Source organism: Gouania willdenowi, chromosome 11 (genome assembly GCF_900634775.1).
Source record: "Gouania willdenowi chromosome 11, fGouWil2.1, whole genome shotgun sequence".
Lineage (NCBI taxonomy): Eukaryota > Metazoa > Chordata > Actinopteri > Blenniiformes > Gobiesocidae > Gouania > Gouania willdenowi.
Genome location: NC_041054.1, coordinates 18005596 through 18023250, shown reverse-complemented (window position 1 = coordinate 18023250; position 17655 = coordinate 18005596). Strand labels below are relative to the sequence as shown.

The following is a 17655-nucleotide window of genomic DNA, read 5'->3' as shown; positions in this document are numbered from 1 at the left end:
GTCGTTTTGTGTGTTGCTGGTAATCGTAAATAATTTTATCTCCTCGTGCATGTGTATTTGTTGTCATTTTTGTTTGTCCTTTTTTTATTATTCAATATATTTTTCTCTTATTTTGTGTGCTTTTTGTTGTCGTTCTGGGAGTTGCTGGTAATAATTAGTATGATTATCATTTTTAACTAAAAATTAAGATCATAAAACCTTATATTTTTGTGATTAAACCATATTTTTAATGCTTTCATTTGTTAATTTCCCCCTCTCTCTCTCTAAGTACCCCCTGTAGTGTCATTGTGTATCCCTAGGGGTACACATATCCCCATTTAAAAAACACTTTAAAACATTATCAAACCAGCTATTAAACACTAGTTATTTTCCCTATAAATGTTGTTTGTTTAATCAAGGATTGATTTGATTTCTCCAGATCTTACCTTAGCAAAAAGCAATTAAGATTTCCCTTTGCAAGATAAAATTCATCTGTCAGCAACTCTTAAGCTAATTAAATGAATGGATGTTCCACGTAGCTCCTTGGAGAAATGGCTGTGGGTGGACAGTCGGAAACACGCACTGAACGAGAGGAAACAGTAGTATTTTGGCAGCTTTCGTTGTCATGATGACTCATCCTGTGTCCTCTGGAAGCTTCCCATTTCTCTTTCGCGTGTTCATCAATTATGGCGTAATTGTGACTTTAAAGATCTGTTGCTGTAACTGTAATTAAATTGCAATTGAGTTCAGATAATTGTATTGTACCCGTAGGAGTTAAATATTCTTATTATTTTTCTTCCGCAACTCCTTTGTCGTGGAACTCCTCCTAGCCAAATAATGCACCACTCCTCAGAAAAGTGAACAAAGTGAGACCTCAACGCTCTCAGGATGATGAAGTGCAGCCAACACACACACACCACACACAAACTTTGTTCCCTAAAACTTGGCCACAAATTGAGATACTGTGCTCAGACTGGTACCATTGAACAACATTTTCTTTCAATGTGTGACCTTGACCTTCACTCCAGGTCATATTTAATGTCAAGAACTCCTCGGAAAAGTGAACAAAGTGAGACCGCAACGCTCTCAGGATGACGAAGATCAGCCAAAACAAAAATACTTTTTTTCTTATTACTTGGTCACAAATTGAGATACTGTGCTCAGGCTGGTAACCATTGAACAACATTTATTTTCAATGTGTGACCTTTACCTTCGTTCAAGGTCATATTTAAGGTCAGGGTCAGTCTTCTGTTTTTCCTGCATTATTACTTTCAATTTCATTAGTAAAAGCAACAAACTTGTCAACAAATCAAGATACAGGTCGTCATTTTTGCCAATTTTCAATTGCCAAATTCATATTTGCCTTGCAAATACAGGTCTAGCCTAGCTGATTTTGTTAATGTAATTGTCATAAAAATTCTATAAAAAAATTTCAACTACTGGGGAACCTTGTTACAGTTTATGTACAGTTCTACACATATGTAGTTAACAATTATTTTACATTTAAAAAAATAAGTAAGTGAAATTGAGGAGTATACGGACAGAAAAAGGGCTCAAATGCCCACACCAATAATATTAAAATCTATATTTTCATTGATTATGAAGCCCAACAAGGTAACCAAGAGGTTAAATTAGACGATATTTGTTTTTAGTGTATTTTACAGCTGTTTTAGGACCCATTATCATAATTGATCATAACAGAGAGCTAACATAAGAGAGAGGTTCACCTTTATTAGATTATTTATTTCAGTCTCAGTAAATGTGATTAATTGTAATTGAGAACACAATTGTAATTGACTTTCTGAGGATAAAAAAAAACATATTGTTGGTTTTGTCTTTTTCCTTAAGAATTTTAATAATAATACATTGGATTTATATAGCGCCTTATTTTGGTCATTCAAAGCACTTTACATTGCATTCGTTTTTCATTCCACACTTAGTGGTGGTAAGCTACTATTGTAGCCACAACTGTCCTAGGGCCGACTGACAGAAGCAAGGCTGCCATCGTGCACCACCAACACTCACTCACACACCACATTCATTCAAATGACTTGGCTAGAGCGGGATTCGAACCCCCAACCCTTCGAATATTGGACACATTTTGTATTTTGATCGCATTTCGAGATGACTATTGTTGTAATTTACGCGATATAAATACATTTGAATTGAATTGTAATTGGGTAAAAATGCTAGTCACTGTAATCAGAATTGAATTATAACTGAGCATGGTTAATTGAAAACGCAATTGTAACTAGAAAATGTAATTGACCCCAACCCTAACTAGATGCTGAGTTGAGTTGAAGCTGATATCAGGCGTTTCTGAGCAATCTATGTTTACTGTATATATGATTCCTTTGAAATGCGAAAAAAAATACCTAACTAGTCTTTTACTGTCATTCATATACATTAATGTATATAAGTCCCTCCTTCGTCCTATAGACCCTTATATAAATGGAAACAATCGCCAGCCAATAGGCTTTGACCTCATGTTTTTGAAACTGTCAATCAAAGTGAATGTGAACTGTGCACGGAAACAAGGTCGCGCGTGACAACAGCAAACAGGTAAATATGATTTTTTCTCTTACCTCACCCATAGACCTATATCAATGTGACCTTGTTATATTCCACGATGCGTGTGCAGAAAAGTAGAGGCGTGGCTTCTGGTGGATTGGGAAAGGCAGTGGGAGGAAGTGAAGCTCTTTGGGGCGGGGCACCGAGACGTTTCTCAGCAACTCCAGATATCAGCTTTAATGAATAATTGACTTTCTTTAATGGGTTCATCAGTCCAGCCATTATGACCAATGTCTGTCCCACATTGATGTACATACAGTGTACCATATTCTGGTGCTTGTTGTTTGGTATTGGCTTCATCGTGTAACAGGAGATGACATTTACTCCACTCCTGCAATACAAAATATCAGACCGTCTTTGTTCTTCAGACTAATTTTAAATCAATAGTGACAACTTTAGGGCACTTTCCCAGCCCACAAGAGCTGTAGTTTCATAGCTGCAGTTCCCTTGCCATCTAATCTTGACCCTTGCCATACCCTTCTATCTTTATATTTCACTTCACAGCTGTCTGATAGATCTCATTCACCAACATTTGCCAGCATGAAGAATTCTTTTTTTTTTTTTTGAAATCACTCCATCTGTGTTTGGTTGGAGAGGTATAGCTTTTGTAACTCTCTACTTTTCTATCGGAGGGCCAATGTCCTCGACTTGTCACAAGTGTTCAGAGTTGCTGAAACTATTTCCAACTGCTTGTATCTGCAATCTCATTCTTTCAGTCACGTCCCAATTGCTCTTGGCCACGAATAAAGGCAGTGATGGACCTGTAGCTCAGTGGTCTGAGTCGTCTGGCTTCGAAAAGTAGTCCTTCCTTTTTTTTTTTGTTTTTTTTTCCCCACTGCTGCCCTTTCGGCAATTTTCTACAAATCACACTATGCCAGTGATGGTGATACAAAGTACAGATTTGTCCATTTTGATGTATTTGTGATGCAAACTGAATTGATACCTAAAGGGTACACGACTTGGGTGTGGAAGGAATAATTAAAACCAAAGAACTCCAACTCAGATTTAATGAAAACAATATTTGTGTTTTTACTACAGACTATGAGAACAATTTAAAACAATTGGCTTAGCTTAAATCGCTGGCCATACATCATCCTGTCAGGATCAGAGATTTTTGTATTTATTTTTTTGCTGCTGGGACTTTTGAAACTAGCGATGAAATTTGTTTTCTGTGATGTTGAATCAAAGTAATTTCTCCAGGACAAATATTGATGGTGAACAATCAATAGGATTTTTTTATACTCTCTGTTGAGGATGTATTTACAGAGTGTCTTTGAGTTGCTATCCTGCAGGATTTGAATCATATTGGAACCCACGGGTGGAGATTCAAAGGTAACAGAGACTGCATAAAACTAGGGGAGTGTTATTGAGCTGATTTTGTTTTACTTTTTTTTTTTTAATTTAACAATACCCGAATGAGCGTCTGCCAACTGTAAAACTTAAGCACTTCCTCACAAATCAAGTAGATTGTGTATTTTTTTTAAACAGTTTGCAACAAAAGCATAACCTTTTGATAGATTATAATGGATTGTATTGCAGCCACTGCCAATAAGTGGAAGAAACATGCCATACAAATGACCTCCTTTATTTTTGCCAATCCAATTCAAACTTGTAGGTATGATACAGACTTTTTAAAAATAAAGTAACAAAAAATGTTGTATGTCAATGCTAATCTAAAACAAGAGCATTTAGAGCGCAAACCTACGCCAATCGCCAAATATCATCTTTGCCTGATATTTGCAGATATCGGGATCAATGATCCTAATCACTATGACTTTTCACACTGTAAAGGCTTTGAAGAAATGTATATCACCATTAATAACAATACAGTGTACGTCCAAATAGGGTCACAACATTTTTTTGGGGAAAAATTTACAATAAAATCAATCGAGTTCATATCAGAATGAAACTTGGTTTGGGGATTGAGAAAACAATCTGACATAACTGAGGTAAATGTCATGAAGATTAGGGGAAAGTATGAAGTGAGAGATGAATTCTTGAAGTTTCACCAATGATGAGAGATGAGGATTATTATTATTGTTATTATTATTGTTTTTTAACTCATCCAGCATTTGTATAGTGATTTGAATCCCCTCCGAACATGCCACGGAATCTTCAGTAAGGTCTATCTTTGGTTAAACTTTTGCCAAAATCCGTTAAGTACTTTTGATGTAATCCTGCTACCCAACAAACAAACAAACAAACACTGGTGAAAATACTACCTTCTTGGCAGAGGTAATGAATCTACTACCTTTGAGGTGCTCCACTAATATAAACATGAAACTGATTGAGTAATGAAAGCTTCCTATTAGTTGAAAGAAAACATTTTTTCTCTCATTTAGTTACCATGAAATTCAAAGAAAAGTATGGTAGAAAGCGGTAAGAAATAGTTTATTTAATAACAATATTGATGAGAACTCCTGAGCAGAGACATAGAAGTTTTAGTTCTGACTGTGTGAGAAACAAGGGTTGAAGGTTGAGCTCTCTCTTCCCCGTTGTAAAGCTGTTCCCCAGTGAAAAAGTCTCCCAATCATTAATCTTCTCCCAGTTTCTGCCCTTAACCTTTTCTCTGCTTTTTTCGGCAAGGCAGATCAAAACTCTTTTTTTTTTTTTTCTAAAAAAATATTATTTACCATGAAGTGATTTGACTCTAATATTCAAAGTTAATCGTTTGCACTCTGCTACCCTCTAAAATGATGTGGGAGCCTCAGGCTTATTGTTTTAAAGGCAGAGTTCTTAGTCAGCACGTTTGACTACCTTCATTATAAAAAGTGCACAAGAGCAGATTGCAGAGGTACATAAGTTTAGATGACATTTACTTTTATGAATGTCAGTAAGTTGGCGCCACTGGTGTGCTTCAATAAACCATGCATCCATTTAACCGGCACATAAACCCTTAAAAATAATGATTATTCATACACTTAGTGTTTACGGATACAATGGCCTTAAGGTACAATAATTGTGATATGTCAATGCAATAAAGGACATTATGGTTAGAATTTTAATGTGTTTACATCAGTAATACACAGTAAGTAGTTTGGTGCTTAGTTGAATTTTATTGACATGACTATTAAAAATCATAACTTGAAGACACAGTTGATGTACTAAATGTACTTGGCATTTAGTATTTTCTGTGCTAAAGCATCAGCTGGCGAATAAACACATATATTTATATTGCAAACGTGTGAAAAGAAATGCACACACAATCCTCCATCAGATTATTTTACCCGACCTTAACAACGTAGATATGTCGGGTATGCTGCGGTATCAGGGGACTGCAACGTACCGACTTTGTTCGGGTAATTTGACAGCAATGCTAGGTTCAGTATAATTAGTGTGGTTTCTCCTGTCTCCTTACACATTGCTTCATCTCAGACCTGCACTGAAAAACAAACAAACCACAAAGGAGAGACAAACCGTAAACGGCAGAGATCAGAAGAATAGATGAGAAAGATTGACCACCTCCAGCATAGATGTCAAGTTTTTCCTAGTACTGAAGCGAATTCAGTTCTGAATGTCGTGAAAACAGTTCAAAGAGACCTTTTGAGATTAGTTAAATGTTGCCTTGGAGATATCCTTGTTTTTACAATTTGTTTATGTGATAGTCAGAGGTCACCCACTTGCCAAGTGTGGAATAGGAAGCCGTTTAGTGACCCTTGATGGTAGGAGGTAGTAAGGCTACTTTTTAAGAATTTGCATGTGTTAATAATGATAATGCATTGGGTTTTATATAGTGCTTTATCATAGATACTCAAAGCGCTTTACAGAATTAAGGCATTATTTTTTCACACTTAGTGGTGGTAAGCTGCTATTGTGGCCACAGCTGCCCTGGGGCAGACTGACAGAGTCAAGGCTGCCATAGTGCGCCATCGGCTCCTCCCACCACCACCGTCAATCACACTAGACAATGTGGGTGAGGTGCCTTGCCCAAGGACACAATGACAGATAACACTGGAGCGACTGTCACCCACTGTGGCACCTGGAATTCTCAGTGGTCTCCCATCCAACTACTAACCAGGCCCAGACCTGCTTAGCTTCAGAGATCTAACAAGATTGGGCAATGACAGGCTGGTATGGCCACCTTCCGACTTTTTACCTTTGCGTTGACTGCTGGCCTAAGTTTTGTCAATCTTTCCTAACAAAGACTTCTCAAAACACTAGCCCCGATGGACTTGCCGGCAGGGGCAGCTCCAGCCTTTGTGACTCTCACGGATCTAAATGTTGTAAATAATTAATTAAATCACACCTTCTATACCTCTCCCTTTTCCTAAGAAACTCAGCTAAAACTGTAGCCAAGCCAAATTAAAAACAAAAGACCACAGCACAAACACCAGGCCATTATGTTCAAAGAGGGAAAAGTCAACAACTCTGCAAACTCCGCTTTTTTCCAGTCCTGTGCCTCACAAAATAAACACATAACTCTATAACAAGAGACTAGTTGAAACTACGGGCCGAGTTGAATCTACTGATATACAGATCAGGCATACGGCTTACGTATCAAAACAACACCACAAAATCTGGAAATACACAGCAGAAAAAGTCAGCGATTGTGTCGTACCTTTGTTGTTATCAAAAATTGCTCCAATGTGCATAATACTCAATTTTTTTCATAAATCCAAAACGTGCCCTCAGATAAATACCACCATTACAAACTTTCAGGCATTTCTCAGTCAAGAAATATGTTCAATGAGCGCATAGCGATCGTGCATAAAATCTCTTCATCCAGCTCTGATTGGCCAGGGCTAAAGCCCGGTCCCATAGCGTTTGATATCTCCAATTTCTGCAGGCTCTGAGCTTTACAACGCTGTATCATGCATTCTGATAGGACAAAGCATTACTGAATAATACCCATGCATAATGGCATCAAGAGTCGAACCAAAAATAGCATTACGCATGGCACGGCATGAATAAAAATAGACATGACTTCATTTCATGCCAAATTGCAACATCTACTGGCCAATAAATGGTAAAAAAAAATGGTAAATGGACTTGATTTATATAGCACTTTATCACCACACTGAAGCAGTCTCAAAGCGCTTTACATATCAGCTCATTCACCCAATCACTCTCACATTCACACACCAGTGGGACAGGACTGCCATGCAAGGCGCTAGTCGACCACTGGGAGCAACTTAGGGTTCAGTGTCTTGCCCAAGGACACTTCGACACATAGTCAGGTACTGGGATCGAACCCCCAACCTTTCGATCAGAAGACGACCCTCTACCACCTGAGCCACGGTCGCCCATTAAAATTCCAATAAAAATTGGAATCAACTTGACTGACGTATTACAGTTACACACTTGTTTCCAAATTTGTGGAAATTTGTTGGCACAGTTGTGAAAAAGTGGGCTTCTGCCTGAACTTTTCTGTACAAAAGCATGTACTCTATATCTTTGGCCTAATGTTTAATTTTCTCACCAAACTTGCTGCAGTTGATGTCCATACATTAGTTCAATTGTTTCTGTTTTTATAGCCTTCCCTATTGAGAATTGACTTTATATTTCATGTAAATCTCTTTGTTTTTGGACGTCATACAGATTTCTGATTTATTGTCACCCAGTATCATACAGTATATTTCCAAAATATCACATCATCTGTAACCACTAAGGGTCCAACTTCAATCTGAAAAAGAAAAAAAAAAAATAGCCATGTAGATCATGGAGAAGCTAAAACAAACATTATTTGTTATGGGTATGTGATTTTTGTAGAAGTGGCTGGGGCTTAAAGCAAATAAGGACAATTTCTCTCCAATCAGATGATGTATTTGTTTAGTTTGATAGGTATACACACAATGCCCAATGATCCCTGCTGCTTTGAGGAGTGACCTTGGAAACTCATTAGTTTTTTGTCCCATTAAACACAGATTCAGTACTCACAGATGATTGGATACATTGTGAGAAGTGCAAACATATAGTTGTCATGTCATGTGATTGATGGTGCATACGTGCATGTTTATGTGTCTAGCAACCTTTCTTCGGGCACAATAGAGACGTGTTCGCTGGGCTTGAAATAAAGGGAAAAGTACGTAGTTTGGTGAAATCTGTGTTGTCAGTTTTTTTGTTGTAGTCAAACATTTAGTAGTCCAAGTCATTAGGCTGTGATTGGTTGCCTCATCAGCTCGGTTCTTAAAGTCTATTCAAATGCTTTCAAGGATTTCATCAGTGCCCACCTTGACATCCGAGGCACTTGTTTGGAAGAAATATAGAAGGAAAGTAATGACATTTGTTACTCAAAAGGGTGAAATGTATATTGTTTGTTTTTTAATTCTAATGTTTCATCCATATGTCTTCAGAAAAGAAGTCTCTAGGCAGTAGAAAAAGTCTTGTTGAAGTATGAACTATTTAGATGTGATAGGTAAACATTCATCAAACCTTCTGGCAATTGAAATCCACCACCAATACAAATATTTAAAAGCATGTTTGGGGAACTTAAAGCATATTTCAACAGCAACACTTTCCAAGTTGCTCAGATTCCTGAGTTTCATTCCAATTTCCTTTATGCATTGGATGCCTTCAGGTATTCAGTCCAAAATATCCCACTGATTCACTTCCCTTACTTGTCAGTGAAGACTATTCTTGAGTTCAGTGGATGTCTTCTATGACTGATTTTTCAATGTTGTGCTGATATGCCTGAAAGACATGAAGTACTGAAAAGGGAAAAAAAGATAAAGAAGCAACTCTACTCTTGTATTTTTTTTTTTAAAAAAAAAGATAAAATGAATACAATGGCTTTACAGATTTGTGTTGTTGCATACACGTCAACCTAGTTGAGGACAGAAATGTTTTAGGTCTACATCAATATAAAAATGTCATAATACCTTTTATAGAAAGTTAAAATAAAAATGTAGTACATTGGGTAAAGAAAGAAAAGTCAACGCTAGTGTTGTGTTCTTTTAAAAAAGAATTTTCTGTGTATCAGTTTGTATGTTGTTGTAAGTCAGAAAAAGAGTTGTGGGAAGAAGAAAAAGACGGATAAAGAAAGATTTCTTAGTAGGCTTCCTTCTTGGGCCAAAGGTCTGATCATGCATAAAGCATGAAGTGCTGGGATGTGAGGGAAAAAGAAACATGTTTGTTGGTCTACATGCAGAGTTTACAGGTACTGTATGCTATGACTTGTTGGCCTTGCTTAGTCAGGATGGTCTCAAAAGACCCAGCAATGATTTATTTATTATTATTACCTTTTTTTTTTTTTACTATGTTTTCCTTTGTCGTCATAAGTGAAGATTACGCAGACTTTTTGCGACAGTATGTTTTTCCCTTGCAAGAAATAAACAAATCTATTGGTTTTATTGGATAATTATGGCCATCTTACCCCAGCCATTAAATGCAATTTGTGCACCGCTGCTGTTTCTGAAACACACCCACCACAAGGAGCTGTTTCTAAACTGTGGCACAAAATATGGGCTAGAGGTTGCTTTTTAAAACAATTATCTATCAACTCTGTTTTTATTATTGGAATGAATGAATACAGAATATTGTGTTGGATGTGGTTGGAACAAAGTGAACTTAGCAGTTATATAAAAATATAAAAGAAAATATAAAGGAAAATCTGTGTGTGTGTGTGTGTGTCTGAGTATGAATAATGATTTGGAGTCAATTCCATTTTTCAATTGCAATTGTGTCTTCAATTATCCATGTTCAATTACAACTCAGTTATGATTATAGTGACCAGCATTTTTGCCAATTAAAATTACAATTCTTATTTTTCCCCTGTAAGTCAATTACAGTTATGTTCTCAGTTACTAAAGTTCAATTACAATTAATCACAATTACCCATAAAAAGTATCCTTGCGTTAGCTTTCTGTTAGCATCTCTTATGATAACGGGTCAGTTTGACCCATATCTTAAATCAGCTGCAAAATACACGAAATATTATCAGTCATCAAATTTGTTTTTCATATCTTGGTTACCTTTTTAATCTTCCTAATCAATGAAAGTATTGGTATTCATATTTTTGGTTTGGGTGTCTAAGCCCTATTTCTGTCAGTATACCACTATATATATATATATATATATATATATATATATATATATATATATATATATATATATATATATGTATTTTTTTTAAGATGGTTAAAATGACCCTAAAGAGAACTGACAGGTAGTGGGAAAAGTTGATATAAAACATATTTTAATAATTAACTACGTATGTGTAAGTCATAGAAATGTAACAATATTCGCCAGGTTTGTGTTTAAGTAAATTGTAATCTACAGTTTTTTTGTAGAATTTCCATGTCACTTACAATTATAATTGTCATAACTGTAATTAATAATCAAATATTATCAGTATACAAAATGACATAAAAATTGACTCCTACAACACATCGCGCAAAAAACACAAAATGACTCCAAAACCACACACAATGAGAACAAAAATACACAACTTGACTGTCAAAACACACAAAAGATTAATTACAGACAAAAAAATAACAGAAATAAATCCAACACAAAAACACACAAGATGACAACAAAAATAATAGAAAAACACACAAAACATCAACAAAAATACACAAAATGACTCCAACAACAATTGTTACAAAAATAGCAACAAAATATACAAAACACCAACAAAAACACACAAACCCTTTGTTTTTTATGTATTAGACAGTCACATTTTTGTGGCCCCGCTGTGATAAAATGCATGTCTATTAGTTCCTGTGTATGGACAGGCATGTGGTAGAATTCATATAGCTTCATTAAAATGCAGGAAGTTTTAACTTTGTATTGGGGCTGCTGTGCGCGCGCGCTCTCCATATCAAGCACATCTCTGATTGATCCACTTAAGTAGGTGCAGTTAATGGCAACGTTGCTTACAGGGAAGCTAATTAAGTCTCACCACACGCAATCAAACACCCACATTTAAATGACGCTATGGACTTTATATGCGGCATCGCAATAAATGCGTGAGCTGTCAAGGTCTTTGAAGCATTTTATAGTATCGTGGAGGCAGTGACCCTTAACACCCAGACTCCGCCTATTACTGATTATGCATAGAGCCATTTGACTCCCTGGCCTTTGAACAGGAAACAGATGACATAAAATGATGAATATAAAGCAGAAAAGACCCACTCTTCTGGGAAAGGTTACTGAATTGCCTGATTACAATGACCTTTGCTCAAAATCCTGAAAGGCATTAACTATTTAATAAGTCACATTCCATCAGTATGGAACAAAAGTTGTGTGTTGGTGTAACATAATTACATATGACTGGTTTAGAATGTTGTAGTAAAAAGAAAGGCCAAAGTGACAGGAATAAGCAAATCTAGCTCCAATTATTCCTTCATTTAAAAGAAGATGCAGTGTCCTTTAACAGTAAGTGTAATTACATGTAGGTGACATTTACAACATGCATTTTAAATGGCTTTTGGCCGAACATATACAGTGCTCAGGGAGAATATATTTCAAGCTTTAAATAATTCTGCCCACAGACGGTGAATGGCAAGAGGCCACTTCTTTTGGGCTTAACTGCCAGACTGGTAATTCACACACAATGTATATGGCTTGTGATTTTCTGTGATTGCAGAAAACATAATTCACATTCTGAAACAGAAAAAAAGCAATCAGACCTTTTTTTTTTTCTCAGCTATTTATTTCAAATTGAGCCCTACAATTACATGGAAATGTCTCGCATGCATGTTTTGGGACATCATGCATTTACATGCTATTTTTCATTGGAAAACGCATGATTGAATGTTTAGAAAATGCAACAAACGGACAAATATTGTATGTGCAATTCCACCCATAATCCCTTTCAAAATCTTTCCTCTGAAGTGTGTTTTTAATGTTGGGATGGAAAATCGTTTCAGATTATTCTGACCCCATGAGGCAGACTAATCTGTTGGTGTATTAGTACAAATGGTGATGAGTTTAGTTGGTGACATGTCACGGAAGAAGCATTGCACCTCTAAGCAGACGGCTGCTCGGGATTTTCTGCCAAACATGAGGGTGATTGACCAGTTGGAGGTAAATAAAGGTTTCACAAATAATGTTTTGTGATTATATCAAGCATTTCCATTCTCCTTTTCCCCGTTAAAAAGGTTTCTGAGGGTCGAGCAATGTGGCTAACTTCATGCTATTTTTCACCCATCTCCATTTGTTCAAAGAACCCCAAAAACATAGTATTTGAGGTTTATTTTCCCAAACTCGCCTGTTTTCTTTGAGTTTTAGCCTCTGAAAAGTCACTTTCTGAGCAGCTCTACACAAACAGGCTGATTTGCGGCCAACAAATATGAGTGGGCGTGTCTATAGACGGGACACTGACTTCCCTGCATGTCTCGCTCTGTTACGAGGCGGATCTTTGCGATCCACACACAGTTGATTGTTTTCTGCCAAAAAACTGCACATTACAGTAAAACACGTGGCTATTTAAGCTGCTATTGAGTGTGAGTCCGTCTCCCCTCCCCGCATGCTGACGTCGGGCCAGAGGACAGCCCGCCCTCCTCCCACCCAGTTGACATGATAGCGACAACACGTATCAACAGCGGCAGTCGCAGAAGCAACAACAATAGCCTTTGATGTGCAGCGGTGATAGACTGTGGAAGAACTGTGGATGCACGAATACTCACCTTTGTGGGCGTGTCTGTTTACATGTCAATCCCGGCAGAGAGCTTCCTGGAGGCGCGGCTTCTCTAGCTCAGTGCCGCGTCAAATGTGTCATTAAACTGGGAACGCATCATCAAATTATAGCGAGGTGTTTGGGCTCACCCTGCAGTAAGAAAGGAGCAAATCACCCTCTAATTAACGATTGAAGGAATCAATGAAAAAAACACTTTGGGCATGTGTATGAAGCCCTAATAGCACGTTTATGGTGTTTAAAGCACAGAAAAGTCGATTTAGCTTAACATGGGCCCTTTAATGACACCTTATTCATGCTAATGACTGGTATCATGCCATAATGATGACAGGGTAATGTCAGCCTTATGTATAAAACTTTAAGTAAAGTGTTACCTATAACTTACATTTAATATCAGGTATTACTGAAATGAAATTAATTTAATTGCTACACCGTTCACCACAGCTCACAACACATTTCTAAAGTAATAATGGAAATGTCAGACCAAGAAGCTTTGGGTCCAGAAAGCAGAAACTTTTTTTTACCACTGCTCTCCAAAGACACTACTGTGCAACGTCTAACGTGGCCTGGTAGACATAGAGTGGAAGGCAAAGGTGAAAAAGAACTGCAGAAGAAGCCAAATTACCCTTCATGAGACCTTCATCCGGCTGCTCAGGACTTGTGTTGCTCCCTATGGTCACATTCCCCATAAAACTTTGAAGTTTGGAGCATAGTTAGAGACCAACACTTAAAAAAACGAAAGGTTGTGACACTTGGTGAAAATACTATTTATGTTGGACCATATCAGATTTTCTAATTGTCATAATAATAAGGTTTTTTTATGTTGCTTTATAGCCCCCAAAATCCTCTGTCCAACCTTTGCTTTAGACTTGTGTGACAAAATTGCAATTTAATCCAAAGGGAAGCTGTTATATCTCCCTGTGGTGAAATGTACATTGACGCAGTGCAATATAGCATTGCAGTTGGCGTTAAAACCTTGCCAGTGGTGTCGGGAGGCTTTGGTGTTTGCATGTTGGTTGGAAGGTTGGCTAACATGTATTATAATTCAGTAGTTGACTTTTATCAGCAGTCTGCTTGAGAGCAAACCCCAGCTCTGTGTAGGAGATTTTGCTCTTGGGCGCTTTGTGGGGCCGCTCCAAACGTACATGTGCCAGACATTCAGTGAGCTCTCACAATGCTTTATCTCCCTGCCTTCTCTTAAGTGATAAAACATCCCCTGAGGCTTCCTCAGTCCCTTTATCAGCTCCACACTCGCTGTTGTAAATCTAGACCAATGTCATATGACAGGCCTTTACATTTCCGTCTTCTTCATACTTTCGTCCAGGCTCTAAGCGATGCCGAAAGCTGCGTAAAAAGATATCCCAATCCGATAAATGCCATAATTACTGCTATATATATATTTGAAAAAAAAGAGATGTGAAGTTGAAGCTTATGAAGATGAAGAAAGTGCATAATTGAGTTCATATGAGGTCTTTCATGACAGTAGTGTTGTGCTCACTTTATTCTCTCATTCATTATGTGTCAGAAAAAAAAAACGGCCAAGTTAAAATTAAAATTTGCTGGGAGTTGTTAAAGGGTCAGGGGAGGAAATTACAAAAATGTTATTAATGCATTATACGTAACTGGAATTAGTGTTGGCTGTGTGGCATTTTGCCGACATGGTTTCAGTGGACTTGGTTAAGTAAGTTGTTTGACTACCTAATTGCATAATAGGTGGCGTTTGCCGCTGAGCAGAAATTATGGGTTCAAGGCCAGGTGGATCTGCTCTCTTTGTGCCAAATTTTCATGCTGTCTTAAGGGCACATATTCTTTAGGTATTGTGCTGTCAAATATCAGGATTATTAGGGAATTGACCATAGAAGTGAATGACTGAAGATGTTGTTGCAACCTTCAAACCTACAATGGACAATCAGGCATAGAAAATAGCTTCGTTGACTAAAAGCACACACATACAAGCACACCTACATCATCTCCAACCTAGGTATTATATTCAACCTTTCTTTATGTATATATATATATATGTGTGTGTGTGTTTGGTGGTTAACATATCAATTTAACATTTTGTTGTAAAATGCGCTCTATGGGTCTATTACAATTTATTTTTGCTGTTGGCTGAGAACAAGATCATGGTTGTGGGTTTGCGTCACAACCAAACACTATTAGCCCCGCCCCTTCTATAAGAACTAGCACCCGTGGGCTCTACAATCTGTGGTGAGAAGTTTGGATTGAGAGAATAGTGAATAGAGAGGTATATTGAGTAATGAGTAGCTAGTTCACATTGACTGTGCGTGTTTTAACTGCTTCAGGAGCCACGCCCATAATCAAGGCATTTTTTGAAGTGTTCTCCAGACACCTGGCTATTCAAATCTAATTTTGATGGTTTCTTATGTCACGGACCACCACTGTTGGCTCTTTCCCCAATAAAAACTAGCACCTGTCGACTCAAATCTGTAGCGAGTCGTTTGGGTTAGGTGAATTGCGAATACAGAGCTATAGTGAGTATTGAATAGACAGTTGGCATAGCATAGATTGTTCTTCATTGATTTTATGGTATAGACTGGGCGTGTCTTTACTGCTCCAGGAGCCACGGCCATAATCAAGACTAATCTTTACCTGGAAATTAAGGTCACTGGCATCCTTGACTTACAAGCCAAATGGCATTATCACGAACAAACGGCACTACCTCCGTCCGAGATAGTCTTTCTTCGTCTCTTGCACAGAGAAACCAAAGTTGTTTTCTCAATTGTCTTGCATTCTTCTTCAAGTGGTGCATTTTAATGCCATCTCCTCTATTGGTGATTGGTTCTGCTTGGTTCCCCCAAACCCTTCTTTTCCATGTGTATTCTTTACATTTAGCCCTCTGGATGGGTGTGTTTTCAAGCTTTATTAGTCCATTCAGTACAGCAGCGGGTACCTTTATTGAATATACATTGTCTTTGTCAAACAAAATACACATCTGGACATTACAAGGCTTGGATTATAGAAATACACAATTACATTTTCCCCTTGTGTGCAAAGTTATTTCAATATAAACGTGAATGGTATTTGTCCATCTGAAACTTTCCTTAATTTTCAGATGGACATTCTCTTACTTACTTATTGTATCTACTTTTTTAATCGTTTATCTGAATCTCTACTTTTCCACAAATCTTTTTCCCCAACAGTACTTATGATGTGAGCTAGATGTGTTAAATTTGCAAAATGTGTTACATTACATCAGTTGCTGCTCACACATGTTGAAAATGTGTGACTGTGTGTATGCGTGTGCGTTTGTGTGTGCTACCACTTACTTGATTTGTCCCCTATTGGCTCGGGCTTCGACAACAATGGAAGTGTCTGGTAAGCCTTCATTTGCATACAGATCAGGAGGCACTGCCTGTGTGTGTGTCAAGTATAATTCAATAATGCTTTTCCAAAGCTATAAAAGGAATGCATTTGGCTTTGATGCTAATTTATCAAAAACTGGTATTTTGCATTGTGCAGTGTTGTTGACATTGTAACACTCTCAGTATACTAATCCTTCTCTTTTATTAGATCTTAGAGTTTTAACATTTAAAGTCATGGCCGCAGTTCTACTTGAAGCATTAATGCGATTACAATAAACAAACAATATATTCAAAGGCAACAATAGCAATAACTGCCAGCCTCTGTCTGCCACTGAACCAAGCTTTAGTGGACATGATAGAAGGGTAATTGTTGACACAAAACATAAGCTGGGGCAAAGTGACTGTCTTCTAATGAAAGATAGTTGAGGAGTCACTTTTTACATCTTGTAAGAAATAAGTGTTGACCATGATGCTGCTATCAATTCCTAAGGCATTCTAACCATTACTTCCTGTTTGTTTTGTGCTTAAACTCTAACATGATTTATTGCAACGTTCAATTGTGAAACAATTGACCCTCATTTATCAACTGTTTTGTACATTCAGATCTGAGCGTATGACGCATGTTCAACCAAATTCACGCAAGCTTCGGTATTTATCATTTGTGACGTGAGCGTACACTACAATCAGATCTCATGTACGGCACAGCACTGAGGGCTGTATGGAGAAAAAGGTCCTCATTCATGCATTTAAATGTAAATAGTTCCTAAACTTTTACAAATGCGCTGCAGTAATCAGTATTGTGGTAAATTACAGGTGAAATTGGCTGAAGGCATAATAAACACAGAAGAGACATTTAGTCATTTTTAAAGTGTTTCGATCGTTAATTCATTTTAATGTGATATATATTGACTAAAGCGTGCGGACTGGGGCTGATATTTACGTCATATCATGTGTGTCTCTCCAGGATCTCTGTTGAGAAGTTGCTCTCAGCGCACACAGGGGGGCAGACGTCACATGCTCAATAGCTGATCCTCTTCCACAGAACGTTACATGCGCTTCCTAAATTCCAGTTTTTACACTGTAAAAAAGCACATTTTTGTTTTGCTCCACCTCAGATGTGAGGACGCCGACTTTCTTCTTGGAAAAGCTTCTTTTCTTGTTTGACCTCAGTGGGAGTGGCCTCAGAAACAGGATGGCGTAACA

General features: G+C 37.5%; 1 protein-coding gene across 1 annotated transcript in view; it reads left to right on the top strand.

Moving 5' to 3' along the window:
* Window positions 1–17655, top strand: part of csmd2 (CUB and Sushi multiple domains 2) — a 340353-nt gene that overhangs the window by 151179 nt on the left and 171519 nt on the right. The gene's annotated exons all lie outside the window — the stretch shown is intronic.